Below are 6,984 nucleotides of genomic sequence, written 5' to 3' on the forward strand. Positions count from 1 at the left end.
TAATTATCAATCGCCGTAAAAATTTGACGTTACCATTTGGGACGCAATATCGTGCGTTATGTCATCGTCATTTCATTAAGTCATGCTGATAAAAATACTACAATAGGAAACAATATGTGCCAATGATTGAATTTAATAGTGTCAATCCTGTGAGTATGACCCGTGTATATAGCAAATCCTATATACACCGTTTAGTTGTGCGCCTGGCAGATGCGGAACGTGCAGAAAAATAAAAACATGTGACATATAATGACATGAATAAAAGGAAAATCGCTTCGGATAGTTCCGGAACTTAAATTTGTCTAATTGTTTATTGTTTGAAACAGTAATCGATGTAACAGGGTAAAATTTTCAGTATACCCTATCACGTATATATGTTACAGAGAATTTGTATAAACAGGGATTATGTAGAATCACTAAACACATCAGTGATTATATAGATTCCCTGAAAATGACCAGTGATTTTATATAATCACTGATAATTGTAATTATTATTCTACAAATTCCCTAATATGATTTCAGGGATTATCAATAATTAAAAGCTTCAAAGATGATATCTCAAACCAATTACACTAGTTGTTCCAGCAAGGATTTGTATAAATCCTTGGTTCCAGGAAAGGGAGATCCAAAAAAACTAAATTAAATGGTCAATATTCACGAAAAGGCTGGAGAAGGATATCGCCTTGCTATATAGCATGGAATCCTGTTTGGATCTTTAATACAAGAAATCAGTTTGAGGTTGCTGATTTCCCTTCATTGGTACAATTTGTACCTTCTGAGATGTTTGTGCTGAAAACTCTATTTCTCTGAGACGTGCCGTAAAATCTGATTTGATGTGGAGTACAAGGGTTTTTTATAAAATGTTGATGTTGTGGTAAATACAGATGTGAGTTTGATAGATATGCCTGTAGAAAATCAGGGCAAATGTATAATAGTCGATGCCATCCAAATTTAGTTTGTAAATAAAATGTTTGATATTAAAATATTATACATAACATTAACATTAACATTTATCAAAACGACTGCACGCATAAAAATAGTTTTAATGACAATTTCATTTTATTTCATATTCTCAACCTAAAAACAATTGCTAAAACAATACGATAAAAAGAATAATCATTATGCCATTTAATATTTTCAAACTGACTTCATCAACCCGCCCGTGTGGGCTCGCTTGATATTATTAATACTGAATATCACAGTCAATATCAAAAAGGGCTCGCTTGATATCATTACTGATAAAGTCAGTATTAAAAACAAAACATCAATTATTCTATATATATTTTGCTTATCATTTAATTATATTGTGCTTATCATTTAATTATTTTGTATATAACATTTTAATATTTTTGTGTCTTTCATATTAATAAATTATGCCTAACGTTTTACAATATTAAGGTTATTATTATGATTTTTTAAGATATTTCAATATGTTATATATTTTAGTATCATTTCAGTTATTCTGTATAATCCCTGACGTTTTTTCTAGGGATTATACATAATCCCTGAAAGTTTTAGTGATAATATATAATCCCTAAACTAACCAGTGATTATACACGATCCCTGAAAATTTTAGGGATTCTACATAATCCCTGATTATACAAATTCACTGTAACATATATACCTTAACATAAGTTTCATTTGTAGCTTTCTTCGGTTATACGTTTTTTAGGCGAGCACAAACAAGGTCTTTAGATTTTGTAGTATATATGTATTTTGTTTTTGCATCAATCTTGTTCTCACTTATCATTTATCACGTATGGTCAGATCATATGTTTTCGTAATATACATGCTTTTTCAATGGAAATCGTGACGTCATAATGCATTCTTTATTTTATTTATTGGGTATTGAGCATTCCGAAATACAATCCGGATTTGGTTTATATATTAGTTTTATTTAATTGTTTCTCTGGAAGATTGTGACCACATGTGCATGTACATTATTAATATCTAAAGGTATAACATATCTTGGAATGATTTTTCAAAATAAGTTTTTTCAATATTTGAAGCATTTAGAAAGAGCATTATTAATACCATGTTTTATGAAATAAAGAAGCCAAAATAAAATATAGCAACTTTAGTATCTAGTTTGGTATTATTTTTCATTAAAATACATAACAGAACATTTTGGGAATAATAATCAGAAAGTGATTGGCTAAAGTTTGAAATCCAGTAGACAAATGAGGACTTTTTTTTAATTGGATATTTCAAAGTTCTGTTAGACATTTACAAAAGTAATTAGCATAACAAAGAATTGTGGTATGCTTGCTAATGAGTTAAACACCAAACAGCCAAACCCATAGCTTATATAAGCCGTTAAAGGCTCACATATGACAAATTAAATGATACAACTGATTAATGTGTGACTGAACAAATAAATGTTAAAATCTTTGTTACTCGTGGGATTCTTAAACATAGTTTGAAGACCTTACTATTTCAAATGTTTCACAATTGATGGTATGGGCACTGCCTTAACATGTGAACAAAAAATATGGTGCACAACAAGGTGGATCATTAACATGATTAAGTTTGATAAGTGAGTATGTTGCTTATTTTTAAAGAATTCAAGTTAACACATTCCTGATTTTAAAATCGCCGATTTTTGAAGTTACATATATGTAGATTAAGAGTTGTACTCCTGTCGTCAACCAATCTAGACCATGTGCTTTATCCAGATACAAACTAGTTGCCTATAAAAAAAATCAAGAAAGTATTGCTATTTGGTGCTTTAGTTAACGCTGCCATTGAAGAATGACAGAAGGATTCTCTTTTAAAACTACTGTTCCTTCATTAATTGATATCAACCATTCTCGCCCTCAATAATTCCTAATGGAGAACGGTAATATGTCCATTGTTCTTGGGCTTATATTCAGTTCGAAAAGTCGAATTTTTAGTAATGTTAATTTCTTTCTTATTATGAGAAACACCCCGAACCTAACCAAAGTTGTTATCAATATTTTTTATCCTATTTTCCAACAATTGGTGAGTAATTTTAATTTGGATATTTTTGGAAATTCTGATTTTTTTCGTGGGGTTCTTGGTTCTGTCTTCAATTTTATTATATACGTAAGTGCACTGTAAACTTTTTTCTTTTCGATGAATTTCATTCCTCGTCATAGTACTCTAATTTTTTCTTGACTAGTGAATTTATTAGTTTCCATGTAATCTTCCGTCTTTTTTATTTAACTCTTGTGACACGAGGATCAAATACACCTAGCCTAAAGATATTGACAGTTTGTTTTTGACTTGTGAGTTTGGATACTCATTTGTCTCTTTTGATAGGGGTGGATGGTAAAATGCCAGTTCCTCTTCTAAACAACTGTGACGTTAAAAAAAATGGAACAATACTCTTTCGACAATTTGAAATAAAAAAGAAATGCGTTTTCTCGAATAGTTTTTTTGTTAAAATATGCTCAAAATGTTCTTCTTTTTTCTATTTTACTGGAAAAGCAGGTAACAGAAATCCGGTGATATTATTCACATGATTTATAGAAATAGAGTGAACATTGTTCTTACCGTGTTATCATATTTTGTTGGAAATCATTGAGCAATACGACGTAAATTACTACTTTTTGAAATTCTTGAATAATCGTTGAAATATATATGTTTTCTCAGGGTAAATCTAAGGTATGATTGTTAAGTTACATCTACATGATAATAAATCAGTAGGTTCAAGGGAATGAGTCACATAAACGTTTCAAACCATTGTGTATACATAAACAAAGGCAACAGTAGTATAACGCTGTTCGAAATTCATAAATCGATAGAGAAAAAAAAACAAATTTGGGTTACAAATTAAAACTGAGGGAACACATCAAATATAAAAAGAGGACAACAACGCAACGCAACACACACAGAAACAAACTATTATTTTATAACAATGGCCATTTTCCTTATTTGGTACAGGACATTTTTAGAAACAAATGGTGGATTGAACCTGGTTGTGTGGCAGTTGTGTAGCTTATAACAAATCATTAATTAAAACTGTAAATCAACATCCAATTACGACAACCGGTATTACTCCTTTTTCATGATGTTAGTTTGATTAGTATCATTTTTTTTCTTCTTTGTTGATTTTTTTCATAGTAAACCCAAAACTAATGCTTTAATGGCACATTGTGCATTAAAACTTACCTTTTTAAATAAATTACAAACACTTGATAGCATGCCTAAAACTTTTCATATTATGGAAACATGAAAACTTGAGAACTAAGCTTTTTCCATGCAGGCCTGGATAAAGGCAACTAACGTTAATTCAGTCCATTCTTGAGAAAAGACTTTGACCATGCATGAATGAGCTAAACTTACTTTACATAGACAATTGAATTTCTTTTTAAGCAGACTTAGATAAAAAAAAAAAAGGAAATATTTCAAATGCGAATATAAAACTTCTTAGCAAACAAAGCCTTTCTTAATTCTCTCTTTATATCCAGTATCTACACCAGCGTGAATAACTTAATAATTAAACAGTTATTGAATATCGTTTAAATGTGCCATGCTTAATCTAAGTATGGATTGCTTAATCTCTGTGAAAATTTTTGCATTGGGGAATAATATTTTTCAATTAATTAAATAATATAGGCAATAGCAAATGATGTTGAAGTATAACAGTTGACAAGTGAATTCTAGGAAACAACACAAGGTAACATTTCAATTATTTTATTACAACAAACAATCTTAAATTCATTAACAGTTTCTCCTGCAACTATTATGTAAAACTGAAACAAGATAACTATATCTAAATAAAATTATACATGTCTGTGTTCTGATGTAAAAATTTTAAAATGACATGGATACAAAATTAAATGTAAAAACAAAATTAGCGATGAAACCGTTTTAAAACATCAATTGGAACCAAAATTAGGGACGATACACTTCTTAGGTTGTGGTGTTGAGTATAAGTTACTAAACCCAAAAAATCCTGCATTCAGATCTATACTTTAACATTGACTTAACTGTTTGAACCAGATATGCTACAGATTCATTTTATCAAAATATAAATATATTTTCAAACCACATATCTGGTTGAATTGAAAAAGCTTCGGTCATTAAGAGGACTGCTTAAACATTTTTAACTGTCAAAAGATAACTACAACAAAACATAACTAGAGGCTCTCAAGAGCCTGTGTCGCTCACCTGGATTTACTGATGCTTTGGAAATCATGTAAAAATGTAAAATAAGGTTTAAATCATACTTAATAGCATTTGATATTAGATATTTTAATGATATCTAAGATAATGACAAAAAACTGCAAAATTTCTGTAAAATTACTAAATTAGGGACAGCAACACAACAACGGGTTGTCAGATTCTTCTGAAAATTTCAGAGCAGATAAATTTAAATTTGATGAACAATTTGGCCAGCTGTCAGATTTGCATTAAATGCTTTAGTTTCAGATATATAAACCAAAAACTACATTTTACCCCTACATTCTATTTTTTACCACGTCAGCCATGATGGTTGGAAGGCTGGGTCATAGGGCAAATTTTATAACTAGATACCCTAATAATGAATATGGCTAAGTATGGTTAAATTTATCTCAGGAGTTTCAGAGAAGATTTTTGTAAGAGATTACAAAAATTGACGAAAAATTGTTAAAAATTGACTTTAAAGGGCAATAGCTCCTAAAATGGTCCACCGACAATTTTATCATGACATCATATTTTTAGATCTTACTTTGCTGAACATAACTGCTGTTTACAGTTTACCTCTATCTATATCATTATATAAGATAATAACCAAAAACTGCAAAATGTCCGTACAATTACCAATTCTAGAATAGCAGGCCAACACCGGGTTGTTAGACTTGTCTGAAAATTTCTGTGCAGATACATCTTGACCTGCTATTCAGTTTCATCTATAACAGATTTACTGTTAAAGCTTTGTTTTCAGAGATATATGCCCAAATCTACGTTTTACCCCTATATTCTATTTTTAGCCATGGTGGCCATCTTGGTTTGTTGGCGGGGTCATCGGACACATTTTTAAACTATACCCTAATGATAAATTTGGCTCAGTGGTTTCACAGAAGATTTTTGTAAAAGCTAACGACAACGGACGCCAAGTGAAGATAACATCTCACTTGGCCCAATGTGAGCTCAAAACAAGAATTTGTCCAAAGTACACGGATGCCCACCCACAGTATCATTTTCTATGTTCAGTGGACCTTGAAATTGGGGTTAAATCTCTAATTTGGCATTAATATTAGAAAGACCATATCAAAGGGAACATGTGTACTGAGTGTCAAGTTAATTGGACGTCAACTTCATCAAAAGCTACCTTGACCAAAAACTTTAACCTGAAGCAGGACGGAGGGACAGACGGACAAATGGACGAATGGACACACAGACCACAAAAACAATGCCCCTTTAATATCGTAGGTTTGGGCATAAAAAGAATACTAATATACAAATATTATGTCTAAAACTAAAAAACAAAGGACATCTTACTACTGAATGGGAAAGAACATTGGACTACATCAAATAAACTAAAACGATTTTTTTATAAAAACATTGACAGAGAAATAAGGTAAACAACAAACAAAGGAGATGATTTTATTTTATTACAATTATTACAAGAAATAAACCTTATGCATGATCAGTTTCTCCTGTAACACTTAATTAAGATAACGAATTCTAAAAAGGACTGAAATGCTTTAAACTTGAATTTGATCTTATTTTGGAACTATGAACTTTAAAAGTTACATCAATACAAAGCTGATTATTTTATTACAGTAATTACAGTAAATACCCTTCACATATACTCAGTTTCTCCTGGAACTGTTACATACCCATTTTAATTCAGATACAGATCTCTTTATATAGGAACTAAAACACATGAAACTTTATAATTATAATTATTTCCTTATTATTATTTTTATGATAGGTCACACACGATGTATTAAAAACAAATAATGCTTTGATTAGTATTAAACCTCTTCTCTGTTCCGATATTGTTATGAATAAAGACAACCCAAACAAGCA

This window comes from Mytilus galloprovincialis, chromosome 8 (genome assembly GCF_965363235.1).
Source record: "Mytilus galloprovincialis chromosome 8, xbMytGall1.hap1.1, whole genome shotgun sequence".
In the NCBI taxonomy this organism is placed as follows: domain Eukaryota; kingdom Metazoa; phylum Mollusca; class Bivalvia; order Mytilida; family Mytilidae; genus Mytilus; species Mytilus galloprovincialis.